Below are 21,537 nucleotides of genomic sequence, written 5' to 3' on the forward strand. Positions count from 1 at the left end.
AAGTGTCAGTGTGGAGAAGGGTTATCGCTGTCAAAAGATGATTAGGTATGTTCCAGCTGACTAGTTTGCTCCACAGTTTGCCTCTGTCTACTAAGTGGAAGGCAGCCTTGTAGTCTATAAATTAAGATATAGGGGTTGCTTGGAGGCCCTACTGTGGTCAAATAAGAGAGATATAGACAGGAGGTTAGAGGTTGTTCCTACACCTTTAGAAAACCCTGTTTGGTTAAAAGGGATTAAGTTGTTATCTAATGCCCAGACTTCTACTTCCTCTAGGAGACAGCCAGCAAAGTACTTGGATTCCACATCAAGAAGGGCTATAAGCTGATAGTGTGCTGGGTCATTTGCCTTTCCATGAGTGGGGGATAATTTTAGATATAATTATGCTTTCATATACTGATTCCACAGGTTCTGCCCAGGATGATTTGTCTTCTTTAAAAAGGACTGTCACAATTCCATTTAGTCGTGGTGCTACTTCTTTTCAAATTTAGTGAGGCGCTGCTCGATTGTAGGGGCTCAAATTGGTGATGGATGTGATATTGCTGGCCCGATTGGACAAACCTTGACCGCCGATCTGATAAAGCTCATCACCTTACTTGATTTAGAGGTTGAGCGACCAAAGTGTTTTGCACGGTACTGATACCAAGTCTCTTCTGATATGTTGACTATTGCTCTTGTTTGCGATAACTTGTTTAGGCTGTTCACCAGCTTCCAGAACCTGGCGTGCCTATTTGCCTTGAGATCGCACAGGAGCTTGGCCGTTAGATTGGTTGAAGCTTCTCTTTCTAGATCCCACAGGTGTTTCCAGTATGCTAACCTAGACTTGGTCAGGTTTGATATCGATATATCGTGCCTGGGGTTTCTTTGGTGTAGTCACAGGGCTTGATTCAGGCTCTGTTTCAGTACCTTGGTTTTCTTGTGTTGATGGTCGGGAGATGTTGTGGTAACACCTGGAATTACCATACAGATGTGTATGGTTACCTACAAGTTATTTTATGAATTGTTCCCATGCCGTATGGGCTGTGCTCACTCTATCCAGTTTTGTTATCCACATGCCTTTTGCTTCCTCAGACAGGTCAGTGATTGTGCCTGATAACCATTTGAGTTTCTTTTCATTTGCTATGGAGATGCTGCCTTGGAATATGTCTGTTGGTATATGGTGCACCAGGGTCAGAGACTCAGAGCAAGGAGTAGCTCTTGTGGTAGGTGATCGATTTTGTTCCGTGGGGTGATTGAAGAAGTGGAAGCCAAATGAAATAGGGGAGTCGAGAAGACTGTAATGTCTATTAGTGTGAGTGCCTCGTGGTTGTAAAAGAAAAATTATGGTGACCAGTCAGTATGAAAACGGCCGTTAACCACACGGAGACTTATAGACTCTAATTCATTGATCAATGTTCTACTGTGTTTGTCGTATTTAAAAATTTGATTCAGAGCTTGGTCGGAGATCTGCCAGAAGACATCCTGAGCTTTCTGTGCCTCTTTGTCCTGACCTATGTCCAACAGTTTCATGTTGAAATCCCCTGAGAGTATTATTTCAAAGTGGGAGGGGCTGTCCTGTAGATCTAGAATCCATCGGTCAGGTGTTGTTTAGCTGTCAGTTTATATTCCTTTTTTGGCAGTTTGCAGATGTTCACGAGGGCTAGCAGGATAACAGAAAAGATCAGAGAGACACATGCTGTAACACAGAAGTGTGGTCTGTGGGATAAGACCTCATCCTTAAGGAGAGTCTATACCAGGATTTAACTAAAGAGGGGAATGTGACTGCACACAGTATGCATTAGGTGTGCCAGGTTTTTACTAATTATTGTAGGGTTGGAAATTGTAGTTTTTTATTACATTGACTTTTCTGTCAACTGCCAGATACTTAATTGCACTTTAGAAGTTTGGCAACATAGATGAGAATGCATTATTCCTTAATATTGGCTCAAACAGTTTTAGCTTTCCAGCCCACATATGCACATATTTAATAGATGAGACAATTTGCTTCCTACTACCAATGTTTACACTCCCGTCAATCGGCAAATATTTTGCATAGAAAATGCTTATGTGCTTGTGGTACAATGGGGGTTTGTTAATGCATTTATAAAAAAAGAATTCTGGGGAAAGTCAAAGACGTGGTCCATTTGCTTATGTAAGTTATAAAAACTGAACTCTCCTTCACTGTTTTCGATCAAGTGCCGGAAAACATGTCAGTAGTATTAAGTTTTCAGGATAGTTACCCTAATCTTCTGGGGTCCACAGTTACAACCCAATTTAAGACATCACATTATCAAAGTTAGCAAAATATAAAATCGTGAATCATTAACCCTTTTAGTTCTACCTCCCCTTTGGCCAACATTAGAGAGGGCTATAAAGGCCTGGGAGATATTTCAGTTTAAAAAAAAATGTAATCATCAACACCGCCAGGCAGCTGGCTGATGCCCTCCTTGTTGAAATTCAACAAAGTGAATGCAGATTAAAAACAACGGTACAGTTATCAGTCTTCAAGAAGAAACTTGAAGAAATTAACAATGACCACTCCGAGTACAAAGACTACCTCACACAATCGAAGTTAACAAAACTGAGAAAAGTTGTGCAGAAGTTTAGTAGAGAAACAGTGTATCCATACATAACGGACGAACACTATGACAAACCTGCACAACAGTAAACAGGCAGAAAACAAAGATTCAGACCTACTCCATTGAATAGACTTTCAGCTCAGGGGATGAAAGGAGTGACACTAGCAGTGATGAAAGCTCAGGACAACAGCAGAATAGACAGCAGGGCTACTGCCAAACAATGGCACCAAAACCCCCACCCCCCTTTGGTTTTTGGCAACAACCTTACTTTCCACCAGGATTTGGCTTCCCACAAGGTCCCCAGCTTTTCTTATACCAGGGCGGGGGCAGAGGCAGAGGCCGACAAAAAAGAAGGAACACAAGGGTACAGTGGGAGGACCAACCACCCACCACGGTGGTGACCAGGAGCAAAGGGAGGGCGTACATGCCCTCAACAAGCAGGGAATAACCAACATTGTTAACCTCAGCAAGCATGTTCTGACTACTGATGAGGAAACAGTCCTATCAAAAGGACTGGGTTTTGTCCCTACACCTAAGAATGACGCCTTTGTACTCCACACAGAACTTGCACAGTTCTTCAGAAAACTTAAGCTACGCGATTACTTTGGTGATAATGAAGACAAGACTGAAGAAGAAAAAACTACAACAGGACTTAGAAAGAAGTCAACATTCCAACCACCAGCCCAGAACACCTCATGTCAAGTACTAGCTTTTGAAGAAGGCGTACTCAACGAAATCAAGGGGATCAACTTCCAGAGTACCAAGGGTTTCCAAAACCTTACGAAAAATGAGCACACAGCACTGCAAAGTGTGAAGAACAACCATGATCTCATGATAAAACCCGCAGACAAAGGGGGAGCAATTGTGATTATGGACCAGGAGATGTACCAAGAAGAGTGTTAAAGACTCCTCTCAGACACAGTTAGTTACGCCATACACAGAATTGATCCAACCACATCCCTCATGACGAGACTCAAAAATATTGTAGAGGAGGCCCTCACCAATGATTGGATTACTAGACAGGAGGCGGGTTTCCTTATTAATGAGGAACCTAGGATGCCTAGATTCTACACGCTCCCTAAGACCCACAAGAACCGGACCCCCCCACCCGGAAGACCCATCGTATCCGGGATAGGATCAGTTCTGGAACCTCTTTCGCAGTTTTGCGATTGGTTCCTCAGACCGATTGTGAAAAAATCACATTCCTACCTTAGGGACACCAAGTATGTCCTTTGCCTTCTCCGAGATCTGGAAATAGATCCTACAGAGAACCTTCTCATAACAATAGACATAGAGGCCTTATACACAAGCATACCACAGAGACGAACCTTGGAAGTGGTGGAACAAATTATCCTAAACATGGAGTGGAATTTCATCACTCCCCAACATTTTGTGATGGAATTTGCTGAACTAGCACTAACTGAGAATTTTTTCGAATTCAAAAACACCATCTACCACCAGATTACCGGTACTTCGATGGGCAGCACTTTTGCCCCAAGCATGGCATATCTCTATGTCCAACAATTTGAGGAAGACCACATTTACAATCCTAATAATCCATTCCTGAAACACCTTAAGGTGTGGAAACACTTTATTGATGATGTGCTGATTGTATGGCACGGAACCAAGGAAGAGGCAACAGAATTTGTCCAATGGGTCAATTCCAAGGACACCCATCTCAGATTCACACACACGATTGATGTGAACCACGCAATTTTTCTGGATCTAGACATTACCATAATCCAAGAAGGATTCACAACAAAGATTCATAACAAAACCACAGATAAAAACAGTTTACTTCTATATGAGAGCTACCATCCTAGGGCCGTGAGACAAAACCTCCCGGTAGGTCAGTTCCTCCGAATCCGACGGAACTGGTCAAATACAACAACCTTTGAGGAGCAGGCTGAACAACTGGAAAATAAACTTCTAGAATGCCACTACCCGAGAAAAATGGTGAGACGAGCAAGGAAACGTGCCAGGAACAATCCAAGAGAGTCACTACTAAGGGATATAACAAAAGGAGACACCAAAAGACCAGTATGCGTTACGACATACACTCCGATCTCAAACAAAGTACAAAAAATCAGGAGAAAAAACTGGCACATCCTCAATAGCGCTGGAAACCAGTGGCAGCCACCTTTATTTGCCTTTAGAAGGAACAGGAGTCTGCGCGACGAACTAGTACACGCAAAGAGACCATCGACCGGAGAAGAGGAACAACCAACCCTGTGGAGCCCACCACGGCCCGTCGGCCACTTCTCCTGTGGGAACTGTACATCCTGTGCACTCACTTCTAATACCAAGGAGGTAGACATAGGAATGGGGATCCCTTGGCAACTGCGAGAATTCAGTAATTGCAACACGGAGAACGTCGTATACCTCTTGAACTGCCCATGCGACCTCAAATACGTTAGCATGACCACCAGGAAAATCAAAGTGCGTATCAATGAACATCGGAGCACGATTCGGTGTAAAAAGACCAACACCAAACTGACTCGTCATTTCACTGAAAAATCCATAAAGACACAGACCTGAAATGGACCATTCTGGAAGTAATGAAAAAACAAAATTTTGACCTTACTAAAGCCCTACATGTAAGTGAACAACGCTAGGTGTTCCGTTTACGAACCTGGGACAAAGGGCTCAACGATGAAATACCCTGGCTCCAAATGGGGCGTTGAAACCTCTAACAACCACCAGTAGATTAATTCACACTAACACATAGATGGAGTTTACCTGGTATACCATCACACGACACTGTGAAACAATCGGTACATGCAGTGCCCTGTCTAAAATGAGTTTACTTAAAATGGGCTGAGTCCACCTGGAATTATCACACTTAGCTGGCTTTTAAACTAAGCCGAAGTCGTGAGGCTAATAGGCCACATACCCTCCAAAGTCATCCTCCCCCAGCTGGAACCGTCTCTCACCCAGGCTTAAAGCATGAATAGAAATGATAGCGCAGACACTCAGCGCTAATACCCAACATTTGACATCCTTACCCTTATCACCCTTATTATGATCTTCCGTTGGAATACCTGTTTGCACAAGTGCATCAGAGCAAGTCCAACCGAAAACTGCCCGCTAGTACACGCACAACATCGCTCATCTGGGCAGCTCTAGACTCTGGGTAGAATACCCCCCCTTTGTTCTGGGCAATCAGCCGCTCACCCGTTCACACACCGGGTGCTTCGCAGTCACGCACCAGTCACACACAGAGCAGACGTGTACTTCTGCCCCTTATGCAAAATCTCGCCCCTCTGGGCAGCTAAAAAATCTAGGTAGAATTTCACCTTGCATTACAGTAATTGGCCGCCCACCCGTTTCCACATAAGGTGCCTTGGCAGTCACGCACCAATAGCACACAAGAGCATGCGTGTACTTTTGCCAATTTAAAACTAGGCACTGTCACGTAGAGCACGGACCACCGCGCACTTTTCCTCAGTGATTTCCGTCACGCGCTTCACTTCTCTAATCTGAGCATGTGCGTAACTCCACCATTTTGAAACCAGGCACTCTCTCGCTTCGGGACACAGGAAGTAGTGCTCCGGGTTTATTCACACTGAGCATGTGCACAGTGTGGCCATGGATGAATCAGGCTTCCCCTCCAGGGACACAGGAAACCACGCACCTGATTTCACTTAGCACCACTTAAAACCAATTTGCTTAAGTGAGCAGACTATAAAAGCACAACGGCTCTCCACCCAGTCCTACACCGGGGAGGAATGGGAGCAATCGCCTAGGATCCACGCAGGAAACTTTCCTTGAGGCAGTAAGGGTGTGAATGAGATCGGGTTGAATGAAAGTACTTTGGGGCAATTAGCACAATTGAGGATGAATGTTCTGTGTGTTTGTACTTGAAAAACCATAATTCTCACGCCAGCTGTGATCTATATGTTTTTCCCACAGGTTCTGACAAACAGGGGTTTCCCCTCCCCTATTCCCATGGGGCCAGTAGCTTTGGTTTTTAGGGTAAGAACAGTGGAACACGTGCTCTCACCTTTGCATCCCCATCATGTACACAAATTGAGTGGCACATGTCACATGAGTAGTCACTCACACAGAAACTGGATCAGTGCATGTATTGAGTTCGGTTATTCGCCACTACTACGGTCTGTTGTTATATATTTTTTCTCTCCCTACATTTTCTTCTACAGGCTTGAATCTAGGAGCCATCCAACTGTGGAGTGTGACAGTGATCACGCCCACACAGTGGTACACTCTTGCCACTTTTGGTAAGAACGGAACCCCCATTTACATATTTAGGTCCTGATGAATGCCCTGGACCCTCCTGGGCCAAGACGGCAGAAACATGTCGACCTCTAAACACAACGGTTAGGGGACACTAATTTCCCCACATATCATCACCTGCTTTTAAACATCATATAGTTACCTTTCACATTAAAAAACACAATGAGGATAACTATAATGATTTTTAATCTCACTCACTCATACACGGGCCCCCACTTAGTTTAGAAGTGCATCCCTGTTGTCAGGTGTATGCCCGCCCTCTATCAAACCAAGGTTTTAGAGGGCGAGGACTGGTCAATGATGAATCATGACACCAGATGGTGTGTGAGACCAGTCCGTTACTTTTTGTGAGATGTCCCCACTCACAATATAACTCAAACCTTATAGTGGTTATCACTTTAGGAGCAGCTCTTTTTTGGTTAAACAAAGATATTTTAGTTTCACAGGTGTAATCGGAGTCATTTCAGCAATCACACATTACGTGTGGTTCAAAATGACCCAAATTAAGTGATTATGCCAGCTTGAGTACGTAAGAGTAATTTGGGGCAAAAATCATTCTGCAGGAGCAAAGCATCAGCACAAGAGACAGTGAGTATCTGCTGGGTACTGCTGTTCCTGTCCTGTAGTATATAGTGCTATTTTCATTGTGCAAAATGCATCCTCTGGCCCATTTTGAAAAGAAAATAATGCGAAATGCTGGATTATAATTCTCACACAATTAAGCATAATTACAAGTAATTTTTGGATAATTACTTATAATTAGGCTGTCCGGTTTTAGGTTTAAACCTATAGTAACTGATAAAACCCCACCAAGAGGGAAATAGCCCTCACCAGTGTAAATATATACACTCTGAAAAAACACCTGCACAACCACAAACTAAATGTCATTCAAAGAAAGGAAAAGGAGAATGAAAGAGTCATTCTTTTTCTGAGCTCAATACAATTTAACTTTGTTATACAAGGTATCAGCAAGAAAGAATGGGCTAACATTATTCTGCTTGAGTTTTGTTGTTTAGGGATGTCACTAAAATATTGTTTCTTCTTCCTTTGGATTTGTTCAGTTTTGTGGTATTTGGTTTAAAGTTGCGGGATTTAGAAGCATGTTTTAGGTCTTGTTTAATTATTTTATAAACTGTATAGAGTCAGGAAATAACAAAATCATATTCGACTTTCACTGATAGGTAAAATGGCTGGTTTCATAATAATCTTTCCCAATATGTGCCATCACATTTACCCACAGAGAAGGGGTAAAAACCCTGGATACATCAACCCCAAATTTCTAATGAGTCAGTTTTGATAGTAGGTGATTGTCAACACCTCAGGCTTTAAACATTCAATGCAAGGTATAGTGACAAGTATATGTGAAAATAGTGCTATAACCAACAATCTGGGATAGTGATAAAAACATGACACCAGACTTTTGGAAAACATGGAACCCCGTGTCACTTGAAATTCTGCTGCAAAAAGGTTCTTTCCAAGTACAACAAAACTTGGAATGATATTGTTTGTATTTGCAGTGATTCAGCTACGTATATGAACAAGTTGTTTGATGACCTGTCAAAACTGATACCTGAGCAGAAGTGCTTGCCTGTAAGCGATCCTTGCCACTTGCTAGATAGTATGCTGAAAGCATCCTTACAATCTTCAGAGTTGATGAAGAATGCTTTTGAGTTTTTATTCCATTTTGATGCACTGTTTTGTTATGTGCAGGAACTAAAACGCAAACATTTCTCATTTTGTGCTTTGTGTGGCGTCAAAGAAAGAGTCATCCCAACTGTGTCACTTACATGAAGCTGATGTTCTCAGTCCAAGGGAAGGGGCTGTAACTGCTATATTATCCATGTGGCAACCTTTTACAGACTTTTTGATGAGTAATGATGCCAAAGGCAAGAAATGTGAGGATCTTTGGTCACATATTGATAGTGATGTGAAAAGAAAACTCTACAGCATTCTTAGAGTCTGTAAACACTCTTGTCTGCCAAGTGTTCAGCAAACTTGGTGTCGATGTGAAACATCACCCTGAGAGTAGGCTGGACGACACCTTTAGTGAATTTGGCACTGCAACATGTTCCATGTTAGAGTGATTGCCACTTGGTAAGCAAAGCAATGTAGAAGAGAAATTTAGGAGCTTTTATTTTACAGTGTATAAGAAATGGCTTGCAATGATGCATAGAAATGTCCCTTCACCAACCATGGCATTTGAAGTCAATGAAACCTCACTGTGGTACTCTGTACATGTTTTAGATCCCTTCCACAAATGGGAATCTTCTCCGTAGTTTCAAACATGCTGCTTAATTTTTAACCGCTTCAATAACTGTGAGGGCATAAGCACCCAGTTTAACGCAAATGTTGCAGAACCTGCCCAGAGAATCGCAATCTTCAAGTGCACCAGTATTGGCATGGAAAGCTATGTCAGTGGCCAAAGTTAGCAAATTATGTACTGGCTGATATGGCGTTGCTTGTCTCAAGTGCCAGTGTTGAGAGGGCCTTTTCACAGAAAAAAGTTTACATGAGAAGGAAAGAGCAAGCGCACATGACCACAGACTCATTGAAGAAGTATTGTATGGTGTACAATAAGTTTGATTTGCGAAAAATGTATTTGGACCTTGTATATACTGTACATACACTGTCTATATACCATGCACTATCAGTGCAGAAAGCAAGCAATAATAAAAGCAAAACGTTCCATAAACACTGGAAAAACACTGTTTCTGTTGTTTTTAATGGTGTGAAATGTGTAACCACTGATAACCACTGTTTTTTTAAGGTATTGAAATCACTTGAAAACACTGAAAAAACCCACCAGAATTTACCAAATATAGAAACTGAAAACAGGAAAGCCTACTTATAATTACACTAAAGAAAAGTATGGCAGTAATACCCGCCCGGTACTAAGAAGTAGGGGTGGGTGGAGATCGCGGAGTTTCACTCCACAGAATTCTGCGAAGTTTCCGAAAAACTCAGCAAGATTCTGTTGAGTTCTGCAAGCGGGTGGAGTTACAATGTAAGGTCTATTCCAGGCCATGCTTCCCAAAAGTAACCAGTAAACACATGTTCTACAAGAACTGAGGTATGGGAGTGCTGCCTGGTCATAACATGTCTCTACATATTTACACACCTGCTCAATAACTGACCTGTTGCTCTGACGAGGCAGACTGCAGTTTTTTGTTTACTTCCACCTGAGCCGGTGCAGAGATTCTTCCAAAGTCTGCCGAGGCTGGCCCGGAGTGAAGCACGAATGAACAGTCCTCCTCCAGTGCCAGGTCTTGGTGAATTGTTGGATAAGATTGGGGCAAAGTGCAAGACTGTGGCACAGCGGATGGTGGGCCAATGCATTAAGCCAGCCACTGACTTGTAAACATAGCTCCCGTCTCCCCTCTCTGCGACTGACACAGGGGGCTGGGACCCTGGGATATAGGTGTCTGCGGGTCCTGCAGTAGATGTCGCCTACCCAAACACTATTGAGAAACTTCAGAATTATGGTCTGGCATGCCCATTTACCACCAGATATCAACTTCCTGAGGGACGAAGGTGAACTGTGCATGCAGCATCTCAAAGCAACACTGGTATGGTTAATAAAATATCAAATGTGGAGCCAGCGTAATTTGGTTTATATCTTGGTTTCTCCTCTTTTGACCACAAATGTCACTCTGTGCATTACTTACTATCAAACACATTAGCACAAATAATCCCCTGCACCCATCAGGTTTGTTTTCTAGTCAGGGTGAATTTCTGTTTCGGGCAGAGAAGCACCTTGTACTGCTTGCCCTTCCTCCTCACAGCCTGGTTAATGTTTGTACACTTCACATTGGTGGCTTGCAGATCTCAAAAGCAAAACAAGTTACAGTACTGGGGTAAACTGCAGAAATTGGAAAAGGGGAGGGGCAGAACATGAGAAAACGGGGTTTCACAAAGTTCTCCCACTATTTAGCTCACTCCCAACATACATGCTGTTCTTTATTTATTACCACCTCACTTGTGACCCTGAACATGCTATGCTCCTAGTTAATTTTACTATATATACACAAACTCTGTAATTACTTTGTTTTATTGCTATTTTGTAGAATTGTAAAAAAAAAAATGCCTACTATGCAGCAGCCAGCATTCAGACATTAGGGAAGTCAGAGAAAAACAAGCGGCCTTTTGGAATAAAGGAACCTCAAATCCCTACTAGCAAATGGTGGTAGGGGGTTGATTAATGGCAGCAGCATGAGAGAAGGCCGGGGGAGGGGCAGGTGCACAGAGCGGCACTGACTGATAGCTTTGGCTGTGCTTGGGTGGCGTTCCCTCACTGCTCCTGCTCAGTCCAGCCTCGCTCATGGTTGCAGCGGAGCGCTGGCCTGCCTCTCTCTGCTGCAGTGGGCACTCTATCCTGGGCCCATCCCCCCCACGCTCACTGGTGAAGTGCATAATGCTGCAGATGATGCTCTCTCCTGTCCTCTTGCTGCCCTCATTGGTAAAGGCACTGCACTGTCCCAGTGCTCAATGGTGGACATGGACACCGGCATCAAAATTGGGGGTGAGCGCCTGTAAACTCCGCCACATGGCCGAGGCAGAGTTTTTGACAAACTCTGCGCTCCATGCAAACTCCTTGGGCGGAGCGAAGTTTACAGCACACGCCTAGTTTCAAGGACCCTCTGGGTTCGTCTGCTAGGTAAGAGAGTCCCAAGCAGCCAAGGTCTTGTTTTTTGTAAGGACGATAATCGTGCAGGGAGCACTGACGTCTTTACGGCTAAAAGTGAAAGTAAAGCAAGCGAGTCGCTCATTTTATTTTAACTGTATCAGTGTTCGGAACCATCTTTCAGCCCCATGAGCCGGCCTTGGACCCACTAGAGCCTAAAAACTACCGGCCAATCTCCCGACTGCCGTTACCAGCAAAAATTCTGGAGAAAGCAATAAATAGTGAACTAATTCACTACCTAGAAGACAATTTGCTGCTAGACCCGATACAACATGACTTTAGGCCTGGGCACTCGACAGAAACTGCACTGGTGCTGGCAACAGAGGAGATTCGCAAGATAGTAGATGAAGGTGGCAGAGCAATTCTAGTTCTACTAGATCTTTCGGCGGCACTTGACACCGTAAATCATAAGATGATGGTACAGCGCCTGAAAGAGATAGGGATGGAAGGTGCAGCATTGAACCTTCTTTCTTCCTTTTTAGAAGCCAGACAACAAAATATATATTGGGAGAACATGCAATCTGGAACATTCCAACTCCCATGTGGTGTTCCACAGGGTTCGGCATTGTCCCCAACCCTCTTCAATCTATATGTATTCCCACTGGCTACTGTGGTTACGAAACATGGGTTTTCACTAATCATGTATGCCGATGATTCATAACTTACTATCTCAGTTGCTGAATCTCCAGACAGAGTAGCCACTGATTTCCATGCATGTCTGAAGGATATCATGTGCTGGATGAGGGGCAGCTTTTTAAAAATAAACATGGTCAAAACCGAGGTCCTAGAATTTGGTAAAGGACCATCGGTATGGAGTGCTAACTGGTTGCCGATAGAGGCTGGGATCTGTCCTAACCCTGTGACTAGGGCAAAAAATCTAGGGGTCACCTTTGGGGAAGCTTGTAAATCTGCGAGCCAACATAGCAAGAAGCAACTTTTGCACGGGGGAAGCTGCTGACGCCCTCTGCTCTTACCTCTAGCCCTACCGCTGGTTTCTTGGGCTCCTCTGCTCCTCTGTGGAGCGCCAATCCTGCTGTTGCCGCCACTTCATCGTGCGGCCCTGTAGCGGGGGAACTGCATCTCCCAGGTGCCCCTGGGCCTCGTCACGTCATCCACGCGCCCGGAGGCGCTTAAAAGAACGCTACTTCCCAGCTGGAGCGGGAAGCTTGTAAATCCGCGAGCCAACATAGCAAGAAGCAACTTTTGCACGGGGGAAGCTGCTGACGCCCTCTGCTCTTACCTCTAGCCCTACCGCTGGTTTCTTGGGCTCCTCTGCTCCTCTGTGGAGCGCCAATCCTGCTGTTGCCGCCACTTCATCGTGCGGCCCTGTAGCGGGGGAACTGCATCTCCCAGGTGCCCCTGGGCCTCGTCACGTCATCCACGCGCCCGGAGGCGCTTAAAAGAACGCTACTTCCCAGCTGGAGCGGGAAGCTTGTAAATCCGCGAGCCAACATAGCAAGAAGCAACTTTTGCACGGGGGAAGCTGCTGACGCCCTCTGCTCTTACCTCTAGCCCTACCGCTGGTTTCTTGGGCTCCTCTGCTCCTCTGTGGAGCGCCAATCCTGCTGTTGCCGCCACTTCATCGTGCGGCCCTGTAGCGGGGGAACTGCATCTCCCAGGTGCCCCTGGGCCTCGTCACGTCATCCACGCGCCCGGAGGCGCTTAAAAGAACGCTACTTCCCAGCTGGAGCGGGAAGCTTGTAAATCCGCGAGCCAACATAGCAAGAAGCAACTTTTGCACGGGGGAAGCTGCTGACGCCCTCTGCTCTTACCTCTAGCCCTACCGCTGGTTTCTTGGGCTCCTCTGCTCCTCTGTGGAGCGCCAATCCTGCTGTTGCCGCCACTTCATCGTGCGGCCCTGTAGCGGGGGAACTGCATCTCCCAGGTGCCCCTGGGCCTCGTCACGTCATCCACGCGCCCGGAGGCGTTTAAAAGAACGCTACTTCCCAGCTGGAGCGGGAAGCTTGTAAATCCGCGAGCCAACATAGCAAGAAGCAACTTTTGCACGGGGGAAGCTGCTGACGCCCTCTGCTCTTACCTCTAGCCCTACCGCTGGTTTCTTGGGCTCCTCTGCTCCTCTGTGGAGCGCCAATCCTGCTGTTGCCGCCACTTCATCGTGCGGCCCTGTAGCGGGGGAACTGCATCTCCCAGGTGCCCCTGGGCCTCGTCACGTCATCCACGCGCCCGGAGGCGCTTAAAAGAACGCTACTTCCCAGCTGGAGCGGGAAGCTTGTAAATCCGCGAGCCAACATAGCAAGAAGCAACTTTTGCACGGGGGAAGCTGCTGACGCCCTCTGCTCTTACCTCTAGCCCTACCGCTGGTTTCTTGGGCTCCTCTGCTCCTCTGTGGAGCGCCAATCCTGCTGTTGCCGCCACTTCATCGTGCGGCCCTGTAGCGGGGGAACTGCATCTCCCAGGTGCCCCTGGGCCTCGTCACGTCATCCACGCGCCCGGAGGCGCTTAAAAGAACGCTACTTCCCAGCTGGAGTGGGAAGCTTGTAAATCCGCGAGCCAACATAGCAAGAAGCAACTTTTGCACGGGGGAAGCTGCTGACGCCCTCTGCTCTTACCTCTAGCCCTACCGCTGGTTTCTTGGGCTCCTCTGCTCCTCTGTGGAGCGCCAATCCTGCTGTTGCCGCCACTTCATCGTGCGGCCCTGTAGCGGGGGAACTGCATCTCCCAGGTGCCCCTGGGCCTCGTCACGTCATCCACGCGCCCGTAGGTGCTTAAAAGAACGCTACTTCCCAGCTGGAGCGGGAAGCTTGTAAATCCGCGAGCCAACATAGCAAGAAGCAACTTTTGCACGGGGGAAGCTGCTGACGCCCTCTGCTCTTACCTCTAGCCCTACCGCTGGTTTCTTGGGCTCCTCTGCTCCTCTGTGGAGCGCCAATCCTGCTGTTGCCGCCACTTCATCGTGCGGCCCTGTAGCGGGGGAACTGCATCTCCCAGGTGCCCCTGGGCCTCGTCACGTCATCCACGCGCCCGGAGGCGCTTAAAAGAACGCTACTTCCCAGCTGGAGCGGGAAGCTTGTAAATCCGCGAGCCAACATAGCAAGAAGCAACTTTTGCACGGGGGAAGCTGCTGACGCCCTCTGCTCTTACCTCTAGCCCTACCGCTGGTTTCTTGGGCTCCTCTGCTCCTCTGTGGAGCGCCAATCCTGCTGTTGCCGCCACTTCATCGTGCGGCCCTGTAGCAGGGGAACTGCATCTCCCAGGTGCCCCTGGGCCTCGTCACATCATCCACGCGCCCGGAGGCGCTTAAAAGAACGCTACTTCCTACGCGTCGCGGGACGCGCGCGGGCGGGCGCCGGGAGAAGCCCGGGACAAGGGCGGGCCCTCTGTAGCCCTTAGGAGCCGCAGGTGGCCGGGCCGGGCCGGGCCCACCCCCTTAACATTTGCTGGTACTGTTCACAAACCTTTTTGTCTTGTATGACATTGTTGGACTGTGATTTATCTTCTTTTGTATCGGTGCATATGTCCACACAGTGTTGTTTTTAAATAAGTTACATCGATATGGCTGATTGCGCTAACAGGGGTACACTTGATGGTTATTTATTGAAAGTTCCCACGGGCTCAGATCGTGAGGCAACACTCGCTGAATTAAGAGTGAGGCGTCGTAATTCTATTGAATTGATTAAAAGCACGCCTTCACTCACGAGCCCACAGCATGTGGTAACTACTCCTGTTGTGAGTGGGTATTTTCCTAAAGATACTCCACTCCCTTCTGGTAAAAATGATTCAATCGTACAACCCCAAAATGTATGTGTTGTTGAGACATTGATTGATTTATCCCCAACTGTTCCACATACATCCCCGAGCCAAACTGCCGAGCCAGCAGTTTTTAATGGGTCATCACAAGTCAGTAAGACCCCATCCCACAAGGCTAATCCATCTAGGCAACTTAAACCAATGGGTCCTCTGCCTAACAAACGGAGAAAGATAGATCCTGATTTGTCAAAGACTAGAAAGACAAAACGTAGCCGCAATTCTGGTATGGCACTTATTGACAAAGATCCTACTCATTGTGCAGTTAATTTATCTTCTCCTGGTAAACTTACATCCTGTCTCTCAAATAACATAAATGTTAAGGAGTTAATGGGTAATATAGACCAGTTATTGAAATCCCTGTTGTTACCCGTCGTTGATAGCTTAAAAGCAATTGAAAAAAGGCTGAAGAAAGTGGTATTCTTAATGAATAGTAAAATGGAATCAATTGTGGGTTCTTGTACATCGCACACAGTACCTTCTGCTAGGTCAGGTTCTGTTGAAGCACCTTATATTGCTCCACTTTCGGAGACCACTTTCCAAACTCAGTCGAGTACCAGTAAGATAACCTGCACAAATGTAGATGGCAATACAATGCAACCCACTACTTTGAATAATACCAGTGATTACTTGGGAGATAATGTTTTGCCACAAAATGGCCCAACGATTGACAGGAAAGGTTATAAGTCAGCTCCCATTATTAAACCACATCGAGCTTCCTCTATTAACCTGCCACCGGAAGCTGTCCCCCTTGTGGTAGTTCTTGCGGGTGTTCCTACCCTAAAAAATGGCACAACAGAGGGATATTCTCAGCTAAAGAACAAGGTGATTCACTGGCTTGCCCAGAACCGCCCTCTTCCATCATATATTAATGGGGATATTCTCCATGTACGACGCTTACCCTGGCTGGGAAATACACAAAAAAAGATAGATGGAGATATTATTTTAATTAACTTCAGGGACCCTAGAGCTGTCAGTCATATTCTTAATTGGCATATTAATTACACGAGATCTTTTATTACTACTTGGGAACTGACTTTTTTCTATCCAAGAAGCGAGATAGTTCCCAATATTAACTTTGAGGCTCCACTTCTTAACCAATTCAACCCTCCTATCCCGCTCAGAAATCGTTATGAGGCACTAGCAAGTCTCGAGGACGTGGACTGACTTGATAGCCCTAAAGCTCCCCCCTTGGCCCTTGAACAGCCATCCTCCGATACACTTCTAGCTTCTAGTGACCCAAGTAAGCCAGTATTACAAGCAAGCTCAGATACTTTTAATGGCTATCCCCCTGCCCCAGATATTTTACCACCTGTTGACAGTTTGGTTGGTATCAAGACTACCATAGGGAACCTATTCTCCTGGAATATTGCTGGTTTATCCTCTAAAATGGATTCTGAGGATTGGATAGTTTTTGTTAATCGTTATGATTTGTGCATATTCCAGGAGACTTGGCTTTGTGAACCTCTTTTTGTGCAGGGATACCTGAATTATTCGGTGCCTGCACTAAAAGGACCGAGAGGAAGACCAATGGGGGGACTAACTATATGGGTCCGCCAGATTCTAAAATTAACTATCAAAGTTGTAGAAACTAATAATCGAGATATCCAACTAATTAAAGTGAACCTAGAAAATTTAGGTATGCTGGATATTTATAATATCTATGTCCGGAGTAATAGGGGGGGGAGCTTAGAGACTCTAGCAGCTTTGAGCCGCCTTCTTGACACCCACTCTCCAAACAATAATATCGTCATTGCAGGCGATTTTAACAGAACATTTGAGCCATTGATCAATGAAGACAATCTTTTTGGGGAGGAAGAGGATTGTCAATGGGGAGTCCCTAAACTAGAGCTCAAACCGGTTGTGCGTTGGACCAGTGATGTTATAACCCTAAATTCCATCTGCTACGAGAAGGGCTTAAGAGCTCTGAATGGAAGGTCTAACAGTGACAGGAATGGAGCCAACACATTTGATAATGGGCGTTACAGCAGTCGAATTGACTACGTTTTATGTAGCCTTAGTTTGTGGTCCTCAATATGCGACATGGAGGTAATTGGGAGAATTGAGAGTGACCATAATCCTTTGTGTATCACACATAAATGGTGGTCCCCTACCAACCGGCATGCTGGTTTTTCTGAGCCGGTTCCTCCCCTGATTGTTCCAACCAATGATCTACGTAGATTAAAGTGGGAAAAGATAGCAACTAATTGTCAAGTTATTGCTGATATATCTGACCAGGTTGACCAAGCAATGCTGGCAATTGAGCTTAGATAAGGTAGAAGGAATACATAATACCCTTTTCTCCACAATTAAAGATTATTTCCTCAAACCTGCAAAAAATAACGGAGCTAGAATCTTCAAGCCCGCCAAGTGGTATAACAAACAATGTAGAGAAGCACGTCTAGCCTTGGGTAATGCTATTAAAGGTGGTAAACCCCTAGTAATTCAATCAGCTAAAAGGGATTATAAAACTAGCATATCAAAGGCTAAGAAAGCATGGGACGAACACCATTGGTCTGAGTTACTGGTAGCCAGTAACAAACGGGACTCCCGGTCGTTCTGGCACATTGTCAGGTGGGGAAAATCTGGTTTCCCAGAAACCCCATATAATAATGTGCCTGAGGAAGAATGGGTGACTTTTTTTAGAGCACAGTATGCCAACCCAAATAGTCTCAGCTTGGGGCCAGAAACTAGAGTAGAACAATTCCAGGAAACTTTTTTTAGTGTCTCTGAGATTATGATCTCAGTGGCAAGCGGGCGTGCCCCTGGTCTTGATGGAGTGCCAGCGGATTTATTTATTAATGATAAAGAACGCTGGAGTAAGTACATCCACCTACTCTTGAATGCCATTGCTCTGGGCGCACTGGTACCCACTTCCTGGCAAGGCGCAGTAATCATCCCTATCTTTAAAAAAGGCGACAGGTCCAAGCCAGGTAACTATAGGCCAATAAGTCTTATAGATAATATACAAAAAGTTGTGGGACGAGTCATCGTCAATAGGCTCCTGGATTGGGCGGAGGAGTTTAATGCTCTTTCACCCTTCCAGGCAGGTTTCCGTCGCTCCACCAGTACAGTCGATCAGGTTTTCCGATTCACACTGCTACAGTGGAAAACCGTATTGTTGGGCGAGGGAAGTCTGTACGCGGCTTTTGTTGATCTAAGCGCCGCTTTCGACCTTGTCCCCCGTTCTACGTTATGGTCGGTACTTAAGAAACAGGGACTCCCAAATGAATTATTATCCCTCATAATGAGACTTCACGAATCCAATTATGCTAGAATCCAATGGGGGGGGGGGTGGGTTCGGTAACTGCGGACTTTCCAGTTGAAAGGGGAGTTCGTCAGGGTTGTTCGATGGCTCCTGTGCTTTTTACATTATATATCAATGACGTTGTGGGCCGCATGCTCTCAGCCCAAGTGGATGCCCCTTTTTTAGCAGGGACCAAAATCCCTATTTTAATGTTTGCAGATGACACGCTCATCCTATCGAAAACTCCTAGCGGTCTACAGCATGCCTTGTCTATTTTTGATCAATTCTGCGGGGAGTATGGCTTAGAGGTTAACACTGCCAAAACTAAGCTTATGATTTTTAACCCCCATCGAAGTTTTATATCTAAAATTACTTTGAACAATCGTCCGCTAGAAGTAGTGAAAACCTTTACATACCTAGGTATACATATATCTAAAGAGAAGGCCTGGCGGCACCATATTGATCTTGCAACACTTAGGCATAGGCAATTGTCTGGTGCTATCTGCGCAGAGCACAGAAAATCCTTAACTAAACCTGTTAAACCCGCCATGCAGATTTATGAAGCATAGGCTATAGGTTGTGCGCTATATGGCGCCGAGCTTTGGGGTTTTGAAAAGGTGGCAGCACTTCAAACCTCGGAGAATACATTTCTCAGGGCTATAGCCGGTGTTCCTAAAAGCACCCCACTATTGCCCCTAAAATATGACTTGGGTAGAGGAGCAGTCACAGATTTAGTTAAGTTACGTCCGATTATTTATTGGCATAGGTTGTGGACCACTCCTGCACTTAAACATTATGCCGAGGGTTTTTTAGACATTATGAGTTCTGATGTATACCACAAAATTGGATGGCTGAAATCATTAAAGACATCCCTTATCGAGCTTGGTATGTGCCCACTTTGGGAAGATCCTACGAGAGCAATCTTCCCTTCCAAAAGTATCTTAAAGAGTGCTTACTGGGAGATGGTTGCCTCCCGACATTGGAGAAGCTCTAGTGCTGGATCAATGTCTGGTGAATTTTTGGAGGCAAAAATGTATCCCTGTTTAGAATCGTACTGGGACACTATTACCAGGCCTGGAGATAGGAAGCTCCTCTTCCAACTTCGAGCAGGTGCACTCCCCCTTAAATCTCTGACAGCTAAGTGGAATGGTGGATCCTGTGACACCTGCCCTGTTTGTGGTATTACTAAAGAAACCATCGGCCATTTTTTATTCTCTTGTACACCCTATGCGGTACCAAGGCGGATTTGGTTGTCCCCAATGTGCAAAAATTTTGGGACAGATAGCAGTACTGTGGCCCTGCGTATTATATGCACCAGCACTTTGACATGGGTCTCAGTAGCCACCGCAAAGTACTTAGGTTGGGCGTGGTCAATTAGAAGGAGATTGCTAGGTACTTAACTACTCTCCTAACTATTGCAGAGACTGCTAGCTATTTGACTATTCTCTGTTATGTTTTATCTTCGTGTTCTTATCAGCCATTTTATAACTATTTTAACTCACTCTTTTTAATCATCTTTTTCTTATCAATACAAGTAGAACAGTACACGCATATAGGATTAATAATCTTAGTTAAAAATTCTCTTCTTCTTGAAGTGTGCTTTGCAATTGATGCCAATGATTGAAGTTTAATCTTGTTTTAAAATGTATGTATTTGTATTTGTTTTATTGTATTTTGTTTTTGCTTTTATGAATGAAATTCGAATAAAGCATACTCTGACTGACTGACTGGCTCCCTGTTCATCAAAGAGCTAATTTTAAGGCTCTGTGTCTGGTGCATAAGGCCCTTTTGGTGGCATTTCTGAGGAGGTGCTGAAACTTTTCATCAGATATCTCCGTGCTAGAACCCTCAGATCCTCTACGAAGGGCTTTGTCTGTGTTCCAAAAATACGTAAGGTAAGGTGGGGGGGCCGCACACTGTCTTTCCGTGAGGCAAAACTTTGTAACCAGATGCCATCTACTCTACGATGCCAATCGAACCGGATGAGGTTCAGGAGGGAACTAAAAACCTGGTTATTTGCTAAAAATTAAAACCCATTCAGGGCCCAGTAGCCACTTATCCCAGTTCAGCGCCAAGACGCCACGGCATTCGTTGCGCTATATAAATAATAAATCAAATCAAATCAAATCAAATTGTGTTGGGAGGGGTATTGTTGGAAAGGGGGAGAATCCTTCATTTTCAATGTTATCTCTGCCCAGGAATTTTGAGGAGAGGCCACTTAGGTAAGGGCTTCTGCTTCCCTCAAATCCCCCAAATATTCAATCTTTCTGCCTCCCCATGGGCTGATGGGAATGATTACCCCAATCTGCCCCGTAGGTGGGCACAAAGCCCACTATACACCAGGGAAAGATAAAAGAAAAAAACATAAGGGGGGCAAATCACCATGAGAAGGGCTGTGCCCCCACCTCTTAAAGGGGTAAACATTCTTTATGCCCCCAGGGCAGAGAGGGTGATTGCCCCAAATGATGCCAGAACAAACAAAAGGAGGGGGTGTCCTACCCTTGCATCAAGCCAAACCCCGCTCCACAAGGGGTAATAGTATCTTTCTTCCCCCCATGGGTGCAGATAGGAGGAAGGTCACTGTTGGGGAGGTTGTCCCAAATCTTTCCCCTGAGAGGGGGTAAAAAGCACACTAGACACTTGGGATGTGTTATCTGGGGCAAAAGAAAGGGGTGCAAGTGTTGCACTCAGGCACTGGCCACACCCCCACACTAAAAGGAACAAACCAGTCTTTCAGCCCCTCAGGGGCATACAGGGGGTTAAACAAAAGAAAGGCGAGGGTAGTTTACCCTGGCTTTGAACCTTACCCCTTTCCCATAAGGGACAATAGTTTATTTCTGCCGCCTTGGGGCAGGTAGAGGTTTGTTCCAATTGGGGAAGTTTCCCCAAAACTGCCCCTGAGGGTGTAGAAACCCACTAGACACCAGGGATTTTGTATCTGGGGCAAAGCAAGGGGTGTGAGCAGTGCACTCTGGCATTGCCCACACCCTCACCCCAAAAGAGACAAACTACTAGTCTTTCTGCTACCCATCCTA

Source organism: Triturus cristatus, chromosome 3_1 (assembly GCF_964204655.1).
Source record: "Triturus cristatus chromosome 3_1, aTriCri1.1, whole genome shotgun sequence".
Taxonomy (NCBI): Eukaryota; Metazoa; Chordata; class Amphibia; order Caudata; family Salamandridae; genus Triturus; species Triturus cristatus.